Genomic DNA, 20,085 nt, shown 5'->3' on the forward strand with positions numbered 1-20,085 from the left:
AAAGAAAAAGAAAGAAAGAAAGAAAGAAAGAGGAAGGAAGGAAGGAAGGGAGAGAAAGGAAAGAAGGAAGGAAAAGAAAGGAAGGAAGGAAGGAAGGAAGGAAAAGAAAGGAAGGAAGAAAGAAAAAGAAAGAAAGGAAGGAAAAGAAAGGAAGGAAGAAAGAAAAAGAAAGAAAGAGAAAGAAAGAGAAAGAAAGAAAGAAAGGAAGGAAGAAAGGAAGGAAGAGAAAGGAAGGAAGAAAGAAAAAGAAAGAAAGAAAGGAAGAAGGGAGGGAGGGAGGGAGGAAGGAAGGAAGGAAAATTTGCAGCACAATCTTTGTACATTTTCCTGTTTGCTTCGGACCGCCTGACCTTATCCCGGAACAGACATTTTTGCCGTGACAAGTTCATAAAAACAAGCGCACCTTTTTGTTTATAACTTAGGAAATCTTTTCTCTTGAAAGTCCGCCGTTGGCCCCAGCTTACAGGCTCAGAATGGCATACCCGTTAGTCCCAGGGGGATGATAGCTGTTAAAAGTGTCCCATCCATTTAGAAAAAATGCGGGATGTCCTGTGTGTCTATTGTTATGTGAAACTGTAGTCAGGGGACAGAGTTATCTACAGCTTTGTGGCATCATTCATGCTGCCTTCTACAGTCGAAATCCCTCACTCTCTTCAAGATCATCCTTCACAGTTTAAAACTTGAAGGGACGGCGTCTGGGTGATAAAGCGCAGTCGTGGCACGTGCTGATTGTAATAAGAAGAAATTAATTCAGGAAACCCTCTCTAGGTCCACCTCAGAATGCATTTGTTTAGAACTTTTTGAAACATTTTGCATAGACAGGCACCCGGGGGGCTCAGTCGGTTGAGCGGCTCAGGTCACGATCTCACGGTCTGTGAGCTCCAGCCCCGCATCGGGCTCCCTGCTGACAGCTCGGAGCCTGGAGCCTGCTTCGAATTCTGTGTCTCCCTCTCTCTCTGTCCCTCCCCCCATTCACAATCTGTCTCTCTCTGTCTTTCAAAAATGAATAAATGTTAAAAAAAACATTTTTTGAACTTTGCATAGAATAGCCCACATTTCTGGTAGCAGGTGCACTAGTGAAAGAACTCTTCGGCTCCTTCCTGATTCTAGTTCTTGACTTAGAATACCAATGAAGGGATTTTCTGCTAACTTTTCCAGACGAAATTAACCATTGGATCAGGAGGTATCCCCTGCTTAGTTTTTTCAGTCTAGAGAGCCGATGGCACATGTGATAAGGCACCAGAGACATGGATTTGATAAAACGTCCCTCGGGCTTGTGCTAATGTTGGCACAGCTGTGCCGCTGACGTTGCTGACTTACCCAGAGAACAAGTTCCTGAATTCTTTGGTTAGTATAATTATTATTGTCACATTACCGCATAAAGAACTGTGAACGCAAACTCCACTGTTTCCCCCAACTCTGGATCAGTTTCTGGACACTAAATCTTGGACTCTAAACTGACCAGGGGGATAAAATGAAAAATTACTGTGATGTGCTCTGGAAAGTTAAAATGTCTATTAATTATTTGCTATCATCGACTAAGCACAAATATAAAGTATTTTTTAAAAGGATGAATGTTTCAGCAAATTTTTGTGAACGGAATATTTGTGCGCAATACGTCAGGAAAAGAAAACACAGTCTTGGCCGTATTTGACATCCTTGGCAAAGAACAGATGGTAAACGTCGCAGTGTCATCCTTAAATAGCAAATAGAACATTTTTTGACTGTCAAATTAATTGCAATTTATATAAGGTAGATTAATTACAGTTTTATATTGCAATGCTTTAGGTCAGACAACGTGCAAATTTGTTAAGTTTTATAGGTCCCTATACCTGATGTCAGGCAAAGTTTAATAAATGAAATTAAACAGATGAGATTCTTTTTTTTTTTTTTTAATTTTTTTTTCAACGTTTATTTATTTTTGGGACAGAGAGAGACAGAGCATGAACGGGGGAGGGGCAGAGAGAGAGGGAGACACAGAATCGGAAACAGGCTCCAGGCTCCGAGCCATCAGCCCAGAGCCTGACGCGGGGCTCGAACTCACGGACCGCGAGATCGTGACCTGGCTGAAGTCGGACGCTTAACCGACTGTGCCACCCAGGCGCCCCCAGATGAGATTCTTAAATAACTCCATAAATATCAGAAAGACTGAGATCAACAGGGATCCAAAGCCATCAATTTGCCAAGAACATTCTTCCAAGAGAATTACCAGGTACTGTTCAGATAACAATGACAAATGTAGTTACACTCCATTCAAACTCCACAGTCCTTGCGTACCAAATGCAAATGGAAAAATTAATAAAGGTAGAAAATCTAGAACTATTGGTTTGCCGGACTAAGCATTCTTAGACGTTGTAAATGCCACTAATTTTGTTAACTATCCACTTTTGTTAAATATCAAATAGGAACACGAAAAAATTGTCCATTATCAAAAAGTAATACATCGATATTAATTGACTGACTACAGGTCGTTTGTCTGTTTACTCCGTCAACAGAATGTTTCCCCCTGTGTTCCACGAGAGTTAGGTATAGTGCTAGGTGCACGATGATAAATAAGCCCCAAATATTCTTAATTATCCTGTTTTTCACATTCATTTGAGTTATCGCTGAAAATATGAATGCACGTTAATCCACTTGGCAAGAAGGCAATGCAGTGCAGTGAGCCATCGCTGCTAAAATTAAACACGTCTTCCCGCTTGAAATCGTCCTTTCTCTTTTGTGGTCTCTCTGATGCTACTGTTACCCTCGACATCTCCGTGAGGCCCCCCGGCTTGCTCATTCCTGAATATTGACGGACCGCAGGGCTGTGATTATCTGCTCACTTTTACCTCGACCCTCTAAGCTGGATCCTCTTGGATAGCATCAAATAAATTTTTCAACATTTATATTCCGAATGTGTATACATAATCTCCGGGGTTGTCTATTCTACAAGAATTCAGAATTTTATAACCAGAAGGTGCTAGCCAGTGTCAACCATTTTTGTACAAAGGACCAGATATTAAATAATTTAGGCTTCGCGGTTGGCATGTTATTTCTTTTACACATCTTACCTCCTAAAATGTGTAGAAGAAAATTTAGCAAGATCATACCACAATGGCCTACAGGTGAAATTGGGCCTGTGGGACATACCATGTCCACCCCTGATCTAAATCAGCATTTTAAAATTGATATGAAGTTTCCAAGAGGAAAGTGATACAGGTAATATTACAGGCATGGTTTCTAGATTCTGAATCTTCATATACTCTCCTTCCTAAATGTATTGTGTCTGAGACTCACTGTAGTCTGGACTTTTTCTTTGCCTATTACATTTCCAGAGAGTTTCTTGCCACTGTCTTTTTTTTTTAATGTTATATTCATTTTTCAGAGAGAGAGAGACAAAGCACGAGTGAGGGAGGGGCAGAGAGAGGGAGACACAGAATCCGAAGCAGGTTCCAGGCTCTGAGCTGTCAGCACAGAGCCTGACACGGGGCTGGAACTCACAAACCGCGAGATCATGACCTGAGCCGAAGTCGGATGCTTAACCTGACCCCTCTTGCCACTGTTTTGACTGAGACTGTGCTATGTATTCTCCACGTGTTTTTCTTGTCCTGGGTGCACAGAAAGTTCCAGCTTCCCTTATAGCGAGGTTGGGGTCACGTAAGTAGCTGAATTTTTAGCAAAGGGATATAGGATAGAAGCACTTTCTAGACTTTGGCTTTTATACAATGAAAGAAAGGAAGAAAGGAAGAAAGGAAGAAAGGAAGAAAGGAAGAAAGAAAGAAAGAAAGAAAGGAATTTAGGCAAGAATTTCAGTGTCACGGGACGGAGGGTGTTACCACATTGCTGGCCTACGCAAATCAAATAAAGCAGCCATTGTGTTTGCCATTGTACCTGGCATATGTCTACACTTATTTCAGGCACTGAGACATTTGTTAGGTGACATATTTGTTGTGCGGAACTCAATTATTGCCTCCCTGTGGAACGTGGTGATTTAAGAACCTTCCCTGTCAATAGGCTTTAGGTGGATAAATTGGAGAAGACAGTGCCAGGTGTGAACAGTATGGTCACTTAAGATTTTTCCCTGGTCACCATTTAAAAAACAAACTCTCTTCCTCCACATAGATGCCAAGAATATTCACTTTCATGTGGTTATGTAGTCATTCAAGGCTCCAGGAAGAGTAAAAACATAGTCCTAACATGAGATATTTACATATGTCTTGTTAAAATGATAAATCGATTTTGAGGAAGCTTTTATTATCATCTCAGATAATCATCGCTTTCATTTTTTACAATGCCTTTAAAATATTAATTACATGTTAAAGAACACTGATGTCTACCCCCGGTACAATGACATTTATGAATCTTGTCATTAAAAACCTCATCTTGCCTTTAACCTGAACATATGATCAAAATGAAATCTAGATTGGTGTTTAGCATTTACTCTTATTGGAAACTAACAGGCATTAGAAGTTTGCCAAGGGAAATTTTTTAAAAAAACAGTTTAAATTTTAAACCTGTTTGAAAATGACAGTGCTTTAGATGTCACTGGAGCTCTAGAAAGTTTGAGTGTTGTATTTAAAATGAGCACTCTGATGTTAAATTTTTGGTGGGTATTTACCATAATGTTTCAAATCAGTGTGGGGAAGGGGGTTGAGGAGTACATTAGAATACGTCATAAAAATATATACATTAATAACTATATTTTATCTGAGAATCTCAAATCTGCTTCAGAGACACTCAATTCAGAAAATACTTAATATCATCAAAATCAGGAGCATCTGAAGAAGGGTAAAGCCATCTGAAAATAGTGTCAATAGTACTTTCGGAGTTGACGGGAAAACGGAAGAGAACATCTGGCTTTTAGTTGCCATGATGTAAATGTTGTTCCTCTTTCCCTCCCAATCCCCCAACATATGCTCACGGACGTATATCTTATATATACACAAACACGCACACACACACACCCCACACTCCTATGTGCACGTCAACTCAGTCGTATATGTTATATATACACAAACACGCACACACACACACACAGAGCCACTCATGCTGATTGCTGTTTTCTTCACAAAGACAAGAAACAACAGATTTGGGAAAAAAAAACTAATCAGCAAGGAAAATAAAGACTGTGAAATGTAATGTGATTTTATTTTTCTGATTATGCTATAATAAACCTAACCGCACACTTCACAGATCTGTGGGGAGGGAAAGAAATTCCTGAACCAAAAATAATTGAATACGTCACACAAGAATTATTACAAAGAATCAGCTAGGATCTCAGAGATGCTGAAAAATCTCAGAGATATAAGATATGTGTGGGTACGTTATAAAGATTTTTCGATGAAAAGGATAAAATGAAACGCATTCTCCATTGCAGGTTTGAGGAAAGAACCCCCCATTGAAAGGAAAGCATTGTAGTCAAAAAAATTTTTGTTAAGGAAAAAGTCAGTGAGTGTTGTGTAGACGGACACCGGTGGAGAAGAGAACGGGACGGGTGTCAGAGAGAATGGAAGGCCTTAAACGAAGCTGGCGTGAACCCGAACACCGAGAGGGGCAGAAAAAGCAGTGGCGAATAGCAACTGTGGGTTGGAGGCGAGATTGAAACTGGTTTGAGGTTGAAATTTCAAGGCCGAAATAAGTGAAATGCTTTGGCAAGAGCTAGAGTCAAACAATACAATAAAGCCCCGGGGGGAAAGGCGCACTTCCCTTTGGACCTGTGGGTGGGAAAAGTAAACAATACAGAAGGGAATCGAAGGGGGGTTCTGGGAGGCCTTCCCACAGATGACCCCTTGGTTAAGCACCCTGTCTGGGTAGAGCTGGGTAGTGCTGGTGAAGGCCGGGAGGAATGTTCTGGAATGTCCAGCGGGACACAAGGAATAACTTTCATTGTATGGAAGGTAGGGGTCTTGTGGAAGGTGAGGCCAGCAAGGTGGCGGAAAAAGGTTTCGAGCCCTCGTCCCCGGGTGGGCCCATCACTCAACACAAGCAGGCACAGGAGAAAATACCTTCAGAGTAGCCAAGCGTTCCGGGAGAGAGATCCAGCACCTGGGTGGAGCACAGTGAGGGAAGATGCACTGAAGGACGAGGTGCGACCCCACATGTGGGCATCGCCCCCAGGTCACTCCTGGCAAGCCCGGCAGCGGTGCGGAGAGAGGCCCTCCCCGCGAATGAGGGAGAGCAAAGTGGGCACCTGCCTTCCGTGCAGCTCAGATGAGGCCCACGGCCATGCCAGGCGGGCCCCGAGGTCCCCAGGCACCTGCACACCCAGCCTCCAGCTGCCCCCCCACCTCCCAGTGCCAGACTCCAGGCGAGCCCCGGGGACACAGCGGCCAGCAGACTCAGGGGCAGGCACACTCCGGTGCTCGGTCAGCCCTTGGCGACACAGTCAGGGCCTGTCTCCGAGGACCAGACGGGGGCTGAGGGGCAGGAGGAGGGTTGGGGGTACGCAGTTGCAGCCGTGCGGGATGGCTAGGTCGGCGCTCAGAGGCACAGCGTGCCGACTGCAGTGAAGACCGTTGTGTTGTCCCTGGAAATGCGCTGAGACAGCAGAATCCAGGACTCTCATCACCCGGGCAAAATGGTAACTGGGAAGAGGTGGTTAGGGAGCCTGACTGTGGTAATCGTTCCACTGCACGCCTGTATGCCTCGTCCTCGCAGCGCGCACCTCACAGACACACGACCCATTTTAAAATAAAACAGGAATGGAAAGGGCTGTTTTATCTATTTTTTATTTTTTTAAATGTTTATTTTTGAGAGTGAGACACAGAGTGTGAGCGGGGGAGGGGCAGAGAGAGAGAGGGAGACACAGAATCCGAAGCAGGCTCCAGGCTCCGAGCTGTCAGCGAAGACCCCGACACGGGGCTCTGGGGCTCGAACTCATGGACTGTGAGATCATGACTTGAGCCGAAGTCGGACGCTCAACGGACTGAGCCACTCAGGCGCCCCAAGAGCTGTTTTATTTAAAGGAAAATTTAGAGGTTGATGGGGGGTGGAGGGAGGGGAGGGTGGGTGATGGGCACCGAGGAGGGCACCTGTTGGGATGAGCACTGGGTGTTGTATGGAAACCAATTTGACAATAAATTTCATATTTAAAAAAATAAAAAAATTTAAAAATTTTAAAAAAGTAAAGAAGAACTTGGAAAGACCAACCATGACATTTCTACACACTGACCCGAAACAGGCAGAAAAGGAAGGATCTCCCTATAAAAAACGGCAGGTATTACAAATTTCAAAATTAATTTCTTAAAAAGTAAAAAAAAAAAAAAAAAAGAAAAGAAAAAAGGAAACACTGAACTCAAGTCAGTTAACTTATTCAAATTTTCTTTAAATATCAAGAATTATAAAACGCAAAGAGTTATGGTAGCTAAATTTTCTAAAACCCGGCATGAACGATTCAATTGTTCGAACAATTGTGTGGCAATTTAGAGAACTGCCAAGAAGTTGTACGAGATTTTTAAATTAAACAAGAAGCTGCATTTACTTCCTCACTCAGCATAAATGTAATCAGGTAAAATGCTAATACAAACCTTAGAGTGACTTTCTGTTCCAAGTGTTTGACGGAGCTGTGAATGTATCTTTCTCATCTCTCTTAGGAAGATAGAGTTTACAAGGGAAATACGGTCACGGATACTCTGCGATTGATAGATAGAGGGTCTAGAGATTTTGGAAATTCAAGGTGAATTTAATCCTAGCGATAGATGAGTCACAGACCCTGTGTTGGGCTTTGTGTTGACAGCTCAGAGCCTGGAGCCTGCTTGGGATTCTGTGTCTCCCTCTCTCTGCCCTCTCCCCAACTCATTCTCTCTCTCCCTCTCTCTCTCTCTTTCTCAAAAATAAATAAACATCAAAAAAGTTTAAAGATAGAGACATCTCAAATAACTGCCAGAAAGAAAATAATTAGGTACTTAGGAACACAATCCAGGAGCACCCGGGTGGTTCAGTCAGTTAAGCGTCTTACTGTTGATTTGGGTTCAGGTCATGATCTCATGGTTCATGAGTTCAAGCCCCACATTGGGCACTGTGTCGACAGCATGGAACTTGCTTGGGATTCTCCCTCTCTCTCCGTCCCTCCCCTGCTTGCTCTCTATCTCCCTCTCAAAAGAGGTTAAAAACGTAAACTTAAAACAACACACACACCATCCAGATGACCAACAGCTTTCTCAACGAGACAGGATGTGGAAAGACAACGTGGCCCCGTCTCAAATTCCTGCGGAAATGACTTGCATCAGTCCCTGCTTGCCGCACTGCTGTACCCCCAGTTAATATTGTTGTACCTTGTACACCTTTATCAGACATGTGTGCCGGGGTCCCCCAGGGTCCCCTCAGGCTCTGTGATTTGCTGGAAGAACTTATGTGATAGAAGCATGGTGATACTCGTGGCCGCGTGTTTCACAGCAAAGGACACAGAATGAAACTGGCAAAGGGAGAAGGCTTGTGGGCCTACCCTCAGCAAAACTGGCTGGAGCTCCAGGCGCCCCTCTCCCAGTGCGTGAGACACACTGTTTTCCCTGTGCTGGGAGCCTACGTACTTGAAGTTTGCCAACAGGGAGGCTCACCGTGGCCTGGGTGGCCAGGGGTCTCCCTGGGGAGCCCGTCATGTGGGCATGTAGCACCTGTGCGACTGACCTCCTTCCCGAAGCCCCACAGCCCCAGAAGGACGGCAGGTATTCACCACTCGTCGTATCGTTGGCGCAAACCATCTCAGCAAACTGGTACAAGGTGGATCGAGGCCCCAGCCTTGCAGAAATGCCCCATCCCGTAGAATATCCCAACAGCTCAGTTCCCAGAAGCTGGTACACACACGGGATTTGCACAGCCCAGGCCTGTTGAGTCAACACTTCCTCACACACAACACGCGAGGCATCGTATGGCGGAGACACGGCATCTAGGATAATCCCTTCCAACTGTTGAGAACAATACGGCCCTGGAGGAGTGATCGCATCAGATCTGGAACGCAATGAGACTAGCTGTGAAATTAGGATGAGTGAGATCGAGAAATGTGCTTCCGGAACAGGGAACAGGGGATTTAGGAGTTCTGAGAGTAGCAGCAGCTGTCCCACACATTGGTAACAACTCAAGGAGGCAGTAATGCCCACCACGCAATAAAGAGGAAGAAGCACCAGGCCCTCGGAGCCTCGGTGGAAGAAAATGAGCATGAGTGCCAGCCAAGCCAAAGCGAATACAAACGAAGGCTGTGAGCAAGGAAAGGCACGGGACATTGTTCCGTTTAAATACAAGGCTAAGGCACATCTGTGAGGTTTGGGACTACAGGTAACAAGGCCAGTGCCATGCACACTGATCAAGTTGGTAAGGAGTGGTGAGTTGAGAATCATGAATTGAGGAGAACCTTTAATCTCTTGTCTTTAGAGCAAGACGCTCACCCACAACATGGAGACTTGAGTTCGTAACGATTGCAGTGACTTCACGTTTTACAGTAAGCGGGATGTTTTTCCTGTGTCTCGTAGCAACGCGCACCTTAAAATAAAGACACGCGTATCTTAACATCGGTCTTTTCTTGATGTCCTTCCGTTTTTCTCGTAATAAATGCAGTCGAGTCGAATGTGATCCCAGAAACACCCTGTGTAGCGTGTGGTGCCGTGTGTGCTAAACGATGTCTGTTTGCCACTTTTTCTTTCTATAACTCTAGCTCACCTGCCTAGAGAGATGCTGAGATTGTTTTCTAAGCAGTGAGACGATTGGCAAAGTTTTGCTTTTATCTCTGTATCTTCCTACCTTGCTTGCATATTCCCTTTAACGCTGATGTGGACTGTTCTCATAAAAATGCAGTGAGAGACGTTCATTCATTTCCAGATTGTAGGGGGTGCTCCAGGGATGAGGGAGGGAGGGAGATACTCACAACTTCCCACTTCTGGATGCATCTGAAGCACCAGTCCATCTTTCCTTGCTGTGAGTATTCCCCCAGGCACTACCAGGTTAAATAACCCATCCGTCAATGCCACTTTGTGGACGGTGGCTATTTGTCAGCAGGACCTGTAGTGAGTCACGAAATGCTACTTGACATAACCTTGTGCATATCAGGTTCCGTTATATCTTTTTTTATGACAAATGTGTCAAAAATAATTTCATTTGTTGCGGGCACAAATTCAATTTCTTAGGCGAGTCGTGGCGCCCGATGAAGCTTTTAAGAATGCAGGATGGCACGCGGTTTCCATCCTCCCCGTGGAATGAAGAACGTGGACGGCAACATAACCATTTAAGTGCAATTTTGTTTTTTAATCACATTATTATTGAGCATGTAATGAAAAATAAAGTATTCCAGGTGGAATAGCTTTTATCAGTTCAAGTGCTTGCCTCAAGGCTGAATGCAGCATTCCCTAATCAGCAAGCTGTATAATGAAATTTCTAGGCATCTGTGTTTATAATCAGATTACCCCGCCATCACTCCTGCTGGAGAAGGTCTTATTCCAACACTCGAGGTGCATTTTTGTTGACTATCTTTCTATCACTCGTGTCAGGCCCTTCTTGAGCACATGAGACTTCCATGCCTATGTTCACGGTTTACAGAGTAAGATAATTAGTTAAACATCTTCCCGATGTCCTAAAGCAGCGTTTAGGCTGCTGCCACTTTGCTCTGTGTTAAATCACTTTATAGAGTCTTGATACACAACACGAAACTTGGCTCATTCACAACTGCGCCTGGAGGTGTGAGCTATTAAGCTCGAGTTATAACCCCGCCCTCAAGGTCACTAATCCCGAGTGACACGATCCTCATGGCAGCTGAATCTGTCCGCGCACTTGGCGTTTCTATGCTCGTTTCCAATAAAGGAAGGGATTCGGAGGACGCTCGCTCACAGGGCTTGCGCCTGGTTCCAAGCACTGTCCTCCTTCCTAACTTCCTAGCTCTTGGCCAGGAGGCGTCACAGGTCACCCGGGGAAGGGGAGGTCCCTATCCACTCCGCAAGACAGGCACCTTCTCATGGGGCCTTTGGGAAAAAAGAAGGGTTCGCCAGCACAAGACTTTACGGCAGTAACGGTTCTGAGGGAATAGTCTACTTTTATCCTTGGCCCCCAGGCTCGGAGTTCATCCACCCAGGAACTGGGTTATTGCCTCATAAAAGAGTGGGAAGCCCCTGTCATCCTGTAATTAGAAAACGGGACGTTTACTGCTCTTGTAGCTTCGTTTTACTCAACGACTCCTGGGCTGGCTTCTTGGTCTTTTGCAAAATAAATAAATAAATAAATAAATAAATAAATAAAATAAAATAAAATCATTTCAGGCTTGATCAGCATGCATATAACATGACCGAAATAGGTTTAGTTTATTATTTCGTGTGTTACCGCAAAATCAGACTTGAAACACGTATCACGAGAGATGACTATACACGTTAATTGAGACATATAATACTGGCAACCTTGGGCTGTTCAGAGCACGTAAAAAGAAACATATCGTTTTTGTTGACGCCAGTTGCATGACGCATTTGCATTCCCGTGAACTTTGAGGATGAGCTCATGAATGGATCCCTTCTCACCACGCAAGCAAGGACCCCACTGGCGGCCAGGGAACTCAGTGTTGAGGACCAGCCTCTCGCCCAACAGTCCCGCAAGGTGGATATCCTGCCTGCCGGGACTGGGGTGGGCTTCGAGGACACCTGCAGAACCCCTGGACCTTTCTCGTCCTCATCACGACAGCCTACCTCTGGTGGCTGCAGCCTGATGAAATGGCAGTTCAGACTCTCCATCGTCTCAGTGTTCTTTCTACAAGGATCCATTAACCTAAGGGCGGGGCTGTGTGCTAGCTTGCCTCGGAACTGTTAAGGTTCACAAGATGCCCTCTTGAGCAGAATTTCTCTTCTGGTTTGAAATATTTGAGGCACACAAAGAGGGTACACAGCATCATACTATAGGGCCACAGACCGAATTCTCACATTTTGACAAATGTTATTATTTTACCATCGATGCTTTAGATTTTTTTAAATAAATGTAGTAGCTATGTCTCTGTATTTCTCCAACATTCTCTTCCGTTTTCTTCCTATCTTGAATTCCCGTGAATACTTAAAATTAATCTACTTACACACACAGCCATAATATATGCATGACTGATTTTAGAATAGCCAGGAAATGATGTGTTTGTGATTCCTTCTTGCTATGGGCTGAATGTCCGTGTTCCCCCAAAATTCATATGTTGAAGCTTAAAACCCTATTGCGATGGTATTTGGAGGTGGGGCATTTGGGAAATAATTAAGTTTAGATGAGGTTGGGGTAGGGGCGGTGGGGGGCGGGGGCTGTGATGGGACTGGTGTCCTTGTAACAAGGGAGTAGAGCCCTCTCTCCACCGGGTGAGGACAGGAGGAAAAGACGGCCACGTGCAGGCCAGGAAGAGCCCTCACCAGACGTGGCGTCTGCCAGCCCCTTGATCTTGGACTGCCAGCTTCCAGAGCCACGAGAAATAAGTGTCTGTTGTCTGATGCACCCGGTCTGTGGTGTCCCGTCGTAGCGACTCGGATGGCCGAGGACACCTCTGCAACTTGCCTTTGTTCCTCCGCTTCTGTGTGCTGTTAAGTCATGGCAAATCGTACACCTTAGGCTCATCTACGTGAAATACCACATATAATGTCCCATTATGGATTCATTCTCCTGTCCGCAGCATTTATTTAAGTGCCTCTCACAGCATGAATGCATCCATTTCTCCAGGATATCTACTGAGAAGAGGGTGGCCGTGTCAGAGTATCTTCAAATAGAGCCGACATTTACTAATACTAGACTAAAGTTTTGTCAGCAGAGTCTGACTTGACATAAACGGGTAGCTGGGAAGATGAATTCCCTTTGCTAATATATATTGTATATATTTGTATAATATACATGTAAATATTATATAAATATAAATATATATAATACATAAATAAATATAAATATATAATATATAAATATATAACATATAAATAAATATAAATATATAATATATAAATATATAATATAGAATAGAATAGAATATAGAATATAGAATAAATATAATATAGAATAGAATAGAATAGAATAGAATATAGAATATCGAATAAATATAATATAAAATTATAAATATAAATATTATATATAAATTATATATATATTATATACATAATTTTTATTTTTATTTGTGATTTCTTGGCTATTGCGCTGTGTCCAATTTCATTTGAATTTGCTATTCCTTATATACTAATCAGGCTGGGATGATTGTCATGTTTGGGTAACATAATTACTCTTCTCGAATTTCCTTTTCACATCCTTTGACATTGTTTTCCTATCACATTATCAGTCTTGTTTGTTTTTAGATTTGTGTGAATTCTTTACTAGGCTGGATCCTGGGCCTCTGTCAGTAAATTAAGTGGATATTATCGTCTTCCACAATGTGGTTCATATTTTCACCCTGTCCCAATACTCAAACGTTTAAAGACTTAACGGAAACAATTTTGTTCTCCGTTTCATTTTGGATTCGTCCGTGTTAGGTCGTATTTAAGAAATCCTTCTCTCTGCTTGGGCAAGCGCCCCCACCATCTTATTTTCAGAACTTTGTTGGTATTATTGGCCTTCGGTTTCTCTCTGTAGATTGAGGAATAGAGTCAGATTTTCCTAATCTCTCTATTGCTCCTGACTGTAATTGAATTTAGGCTATAAATTAAGTGCAGAAGCAATGCCACTTTTCTGAAACTGGGCCTTCCTATACATGCCTGTACTTGGCGTTTTTATTAGCTCTACACTAATGTCTTTCAATAACGTGTTTATAATTTTATAGAAACCATGTACATTTCCCTTTATGTGTAATGTATAGGTATCGGGTTTATCTTCCATTGTAAATGGTATTTTTGTTGTACTATTTACACCGTCATTTAAAGTTGCAAATTCTGTTGATAACGTGTTGACGTCCCACGTATTTTTCATTCTAATTATGTGTCAAACACATTGACTAGGCTTCATTTTTTTCATTTTTTGCCTATACAGTCTATAAAGTACTGTCTGTAGACCATCATGCATTTGTTTTTTAAAAATGACATTTTGTTCCCTCTTTTCAATCCCCACACATGGCTCCTCTATTACATATGCATCTATCTACATATGTGCATCTTGCGGGCATGCGGCTATCTTATTTTACTGTCCCCTTCCCCGTTGTGTCACTTATCTACTTTTGTATTAAAAATTAGAGGGTTAAAGCCACTCACATTTGTCATCTCACAATTTCTGTGTGTCCGACATCCAGAAATGACTTAGCTGGATGGTTCTGGCTAGGGATCTCTCTTGAGATCGTAACCCAGATACCAGCCCAGGCTGTAGTCACCTGAAGTCTTCACAAGGAGGCTTTTAATGTTTTAACAAGGAATAACAACATTTTACTGCACAAAGAACTACCTTTCTTTTGTTTTAATGACTCTGATTTTTGCCTGATGTGTTTTCTTATTTTGTTTCTTCGTGTGTGTGTGTGTGTGTGTGTGTGTGTGTGTTTGTACTCTGTTTCTTTTCCCTGATGATTTTAGAATGAGTTGTGTTTACTTCTCTCTCCTTTGGGGGGTTTGGATTTGAATTTGAAATTTCTGGGCCATAAGGAAGACGGTATCTTATGTTGATGCATAGGGATTATAAGTTAAACTTACGTGTCAACGTGTTGGGTCTCAGGGAGGCCCAGGCAGATGGTAAACTGTGATTTCTGGGTGTGTCTGTGAGGGTGTGTCTGGAGGACTCAATAATTGAATAGATAGATACCGAGATACCGAGCATGACATACAGCCCCCTCCCACGCATCTGTGCCTGGTACGTACTTCATATTCGATATGCATTTATTGACCAGCCTAATGAACAAATAGCAGTCCTCTGTATATACAGAGACGACATACCGCGATGCCCGGTTTTCAGAAACAAGTATGTCAATTTATGGCGATATAAAAGATTCCAAATCCGATTTTTAAATCTCTGGTCAAATATACATCCCAGTTTGCAATCAATTAATGATTCACTACTGAGGAGTAGGAGGTATGTTATTAAAGGATTACAGGGGCGCCTGGGTGGCTCAGTCGGTTCAGTATCCGATTTCAGCTCAGGTCATGATCTCGCGGTTCATGGGTTCGAGCCGCATGTCGGGCTCTGTGCTGACAGTTCAGAGCCTGGAGCCTACTTCAGATTCTCTCTCTCTCTCTCTCTCTCTCTCTCTCAGTCTCTCTGCCCCTTCTCTGCTCATGCTCTCTCTATCTCTCTCAAAAATAAACGTTAAAATTTTTTTAACAAAAATTACACACACACACACACACACACACAAAATAACCCTCTTTTCTTTTGAAATATTGCAAATTATTAATTCAAGTTGTTGTTCTGGTCCCTATCAAGAAGGATTCCCAATCAGGAAGGATTCCCAACAAAAGGATGTGAGTAAAGATGTGGGGGAAATGAGGCTTTTGGATCACAAACCTTGGGGGAAACAGAGGCTAGGACAGAAATCTGAGAAGATGGGTTTCCAAGGAGCAGACCTCAGGTGATGGGGACGCCAGCTAGCGGTGGTGGCCAACGATGAATGCCACCACTGGTCCTCGGTGCCCGCTAACACATCCGATCCTGCAAAGCACACGTGAGTGCTTCCAGACGTGAAACCCGCCTCTTTCCCTCCAGCACCATGACTGCACCTGTCCTAAGGATCCCACAAGGTCCGGATTTCAAGTCAGTTGAGTATCAGCCAAATGATAGTTCTCGGGCACGTAAACACCCTTGGCGACTCCTTCCTCAAGTTGTTCTGTCTTTACAATATCGGTCATCAGTAGGGACACGTTCAATGCCGTAGTTACTTCCTTGCTTATTTGTCTCTTTCAGTCATGACCAGTAGAGATAAAATCCCAGCAACACTTTGCGAAGTGCTTATTTTGGTGTTTCTGCTTTTAACCTATATCCATACAATGAATCTACACGGCAGCATGCACTATTATCATCGGCTCAAGGATATATTATTAAAACAAAACGGGTGGTTGCCACTTAATTTCCTCAGAAAATAAGGTAGTGGAAGGAAGGGCTACATGAATATTTAGAAACTGAAAGGAACTTAGAACGAGTAGCGCAGTATTTCTTCGGCTTTATTGAAATAGATTCAACAGAGAACGTTAGTTTCCCCAAATGTCAAAGATGTGTTTTTCTGCAGTGGTGAATACCTTGATCTAGTTATAATATAAAATTTTCAGCTGCAACATTAAAAAATAAACTTGCTCTGGCTAGACACACGTTGTTAAAACCTCCTTATATAGAAGTAAGTGCCTGATTTCCTTTTTCAAATACCGTTCCTTTCAGGCAACTGTCAAAATAAAATGGTAAGTTTAACCCGGGGCGGTTTTAAAGAAGCGTATTGTTTAAGGGACGCCATGGCTTCCTAAGCCTTTTCCACACTGGGCTTGGCATTTTTGCACTATTGCCTTCATGGAAATTGCATGTTTTTGGTCAAATTTGCCACAAGCAGAGGAGGCCCAGACGATTTCGCAATCCAAGCGGGATCTGTTACCCGGGAAGACGTCAGGCAAAGGACAAGCCTCCAGCGGTAAATGATTTTCCTTCCTCATTTTATTGCCCCTCATTTGCACATCGCCGATCCTAAAGCTGATAGCGCAAAAGCATCCTTGCGTGCGGTTCCTGGGTCAAATTAAGAATGGAAGAAAACGGTTATGAAACGCAGGACCGTTTTTCTGCAGACTGATGCCGTCTTGTCACTCAGCTGACTGTACTCTCTTATTCCTGACTAGATTGGGCCGCTCCTGTAATGAGGATGTGAGATAACTGGCATTAGTGTAGCAGTTTTCTCTGAATACAGACGTAGAGAACGCGTGAGTTTGTTTGAAAGCTATATTACTTCCAGGTCCAAATAATTCTCCGTGTAAATCTACTGCATTTCCGGGGCGCCTGGGTGGCGCAGTCGGTTAGGCGTCCGACTTCGGCTCAGGTCACGATCTCGCGGTCCGTGAGTTCGAGCCCCGCGTCAGGCTCTGGGCTGACGGCTCAGAGCCTGGAGCCTGTTTCCGATTCTGTGTCTCCCTCTCTCTCTGCCCCTCCCCCGTTCATGCTCTGTCTGTCTCTGTCCCAAAAAATAAATAAACGTTGAAAAAAAAATTAAAAAAAAAAAAACTACTGCATTTCCATTAGGGTAACATTAGCTTCTGGCAGAAGGGGAGGTGGGGGTGCTAATAGGGAAAAACTGGATCTCTCTGGATACATGCGACCCACCGAATTGAAACAGAATCTCTCTCTCTCTGCCTCCCCCTCTCTCTGGTTTCAATCACGTCTTCTTCCCTGACTTCTTCCAGCACGATTTCGTTTTTGAGGCGATTTGATATTCTTTTTTTTAATGTTTACTTCCGTAAACATAAACACATAAACAGAGAGTGGGGGAGGGGCAGAGAGAGAGAGAATCCCGAGCAGGTTCCGGGCTGTCCCCACGCAGCTCGATCCCACAAACCGTGAGGTCATGACCTGAGCCGAAATCAAGACTCAGACGCTTAACTCACTGAGCCGCCCAGATGCCCAGTTTTCATCCAAATAAACCGTGTTCTTCCAGAGTCCGGGCCCAGTGCTGCGGAGGACAGAGGGAGCGCTGGGAATCTGGATACTTCCTGAACCTCAACCTGTGGAAGAAGTTCTTTGCTGTAAACAAAATGCAAAGGTCGCGGTCAAGACCATGTGGGGAACCGGTTAGCAGGGTCACTTCGGCGACACGTCTTTAATCCACGGTTCGCCTCGTCTGTGAGGTGGGAACTGTGGAAACAGGCCCGAATCCATCAGATGATAAGGAGCTTTGTGAAGCGGGACAACATTTGATTGGTTAGTATTTTGGCGGGTGTTATTAATGACCGCTTACGAATTTTTATATTTTAATGACAAGAACGTGCCACATAGTAGCACAGGACTTACTCAATAACAATCTCAGCTGACAATATAAATTCAAACGTGGCTAAAAATGTACACGGACGTTTTTCCGAGCGATAGGTTGTCTCTCTGTGTTATGAGATGCGTTATTTCAGTCGTTATCGAGAGTTACAGTGTTGAACCTCTAGGTACTCGCTAAGGGTCCCCTGTACAATGGCTATTAGGATAATAATGCAATATTCACAGTCACAAAAAGCAGCCTCTCACGGTAGGAACGTTGCCACAGGGAAGAGGCTGTAACGCTTTGTTTCCAGGCATTTTTTATTATCATTTGCTAATATCAGTGACCCGTCGGTGTTCAAGCCATCCGAGTTGAGAGCGTCTCGATTTCTCAGGCCTGATCATTAGTCTCAAGACATAAAATACACGTGGAAGGCGGAGGGGAGGAGGGAAGACAGAAGAGCCCAGACATGACGTCCCGGCGTCCCCAGGGACCGGAGGTCACATTTGTCTGTAGGTCAGACTTGAAGAAAGATGCCTCCAACAGCCACGGACCCTGCAGATGCCTCTGAACGACGCTTTGGAAACACTGTCGTGCTGGAGCGCCGCGTGGACACGCACGCGGCCGGGAGCACTGCGTCTGCAGGTCGCAGGAGTCACCTAGCGTGTGGTCTCTTCAACTGTCGGTCCCGATTAAAGAACGGTTCTCACAGCGGTGGTGTGATGTGCCACATATACGGTCACACACCGTGTGCGGTGATCAAATGGCACGTCTTCGTCACCACTGGAGAGCCAAGGAGGCACAGCCAAAGAGTCCCCATACAACAGAACCCGTGTTCCCAGAGTCCAAACCTGATCAGTTTCACTTGAAAGCCTAACATCTTAATATCTGTGTTTGTCTGCCTTTTATTAAGTATTAGCGAGTATGAAGTGGGATCTTCCAAGCGAGACCCGAGAATCAGGAACGACAGCTGAGAAAGGCCCACTTATTGCCAACTACCCGCGAGACTTAACCATCGGAAATCGTTTCACTTCTAATGAAAATAAGTTCACATCCTTACGTTACACATGAAACGCAATCTCTTTTATATCTGCTTATTTGTATTTGCAACTCCTTCCTTTGCTTTGATCTGGAGGTCAACAAAATAACTCAGTTACAATTCAAGAAAATTTACTGTTCTACGGTCATATGTTCGGCTGGAGAAAAATCAATTTCTGCATATGCAAAATCCAAGCTGGTCTTTCTCACAAAGATGTAAGAATTATAACATCTGTGGTATAGACAATTTCTCCAAATAACATTATTAGGTATGCTACAATTGAAACTGTCAGCATCTTTCTGCCACGGAAGTATCCCGTAATTAACTACATAACTCTCCTTCACATCACCTAAATTACTGTTAAATGTTCTCTCTGCGCTATCGCTCTGGAAAACATTGCGACTTGAATCCCTGTGAATGGAAACGTTATTACTCAGACTAATGCTACCTGCAAATGAATGTAGAAAATCACTTCTACACAAAATAAAGCCTCTCAAGCTATCAGATACTCTCAACAATCTGGAGATTTCTATTAACCTCTCAGGATTTCCAGCTAAATGAAAACCAGAGGCAATGATTAGTTTCTGAGGGCTGCCTTTCTGGTTGAGATAGAGAGCTGGATGTAATCTCCCGGAAGTGATGCTACGGGCCAATGTGACTTTTTGTGTGAAATGATCTGAGGGACGGCCTCTGCCTTCTACTTTTGCCAGACTTCCAATACCCGGGTTTCATTCGGTGCAGCACAGAATGTGTTGTGGTGTGTGTTGAATTTCTCCAAATGTACAACCATTTCCTGCAACAAGTACGTCCTTGCTCCGGATGCACCGACACTCCACGGTGCCGTCCGGACAAGCTGGCCAGAGAGGCAGAGACGATTCTGTCAAGTGCATCTGTCCAGGTGGAACAGGCTGGAGAGACTGGATTTTTCTTTCCACGTAGGGTATGCTGGGAAAATGAAGGAAGAAAGGGCAGAGGACCAGTTCAGAGATGAGAGAGTGCCATGTTATTGGCTGTCACTTGCTACCTAAGTGGGATTACAGCTGGATCCTGTGTGAGAGACAAATGTCACATCCCTACAGCTTTACTCTCGCCAAGCAGCGCCGTCAACAGGATAGCAAGTCGCGCATTCTTGCCCTTGCAAATTCACAAGAGCAAGCTGGGAAACATCGTGTAGGTGTGGAAGGAAGTGAGGAAAGTCAACAGCTTGAGGAGCTGTGCCCGAGTACTTACCGATCTCTTCCTATACCGT

The sequence above is a fragment of the Lynx rufus genome, unplaced genomic scaffold, assembly GCF_022079265.1.
Source record: "Lynx rufus isolate CCGP_SWC_20201006 ecotype Redwood Valley unplaced genomic scaffold, mLynRuf1.p SCAF_3, whole genome shotgun sequence".
NCBI classification, from domain to species: domain Eukaryota; kingdom Metazoa; phylum Chordata; class Mammalia; order Carnivora; family Felidae; genus Lynx; species Lynx rufus.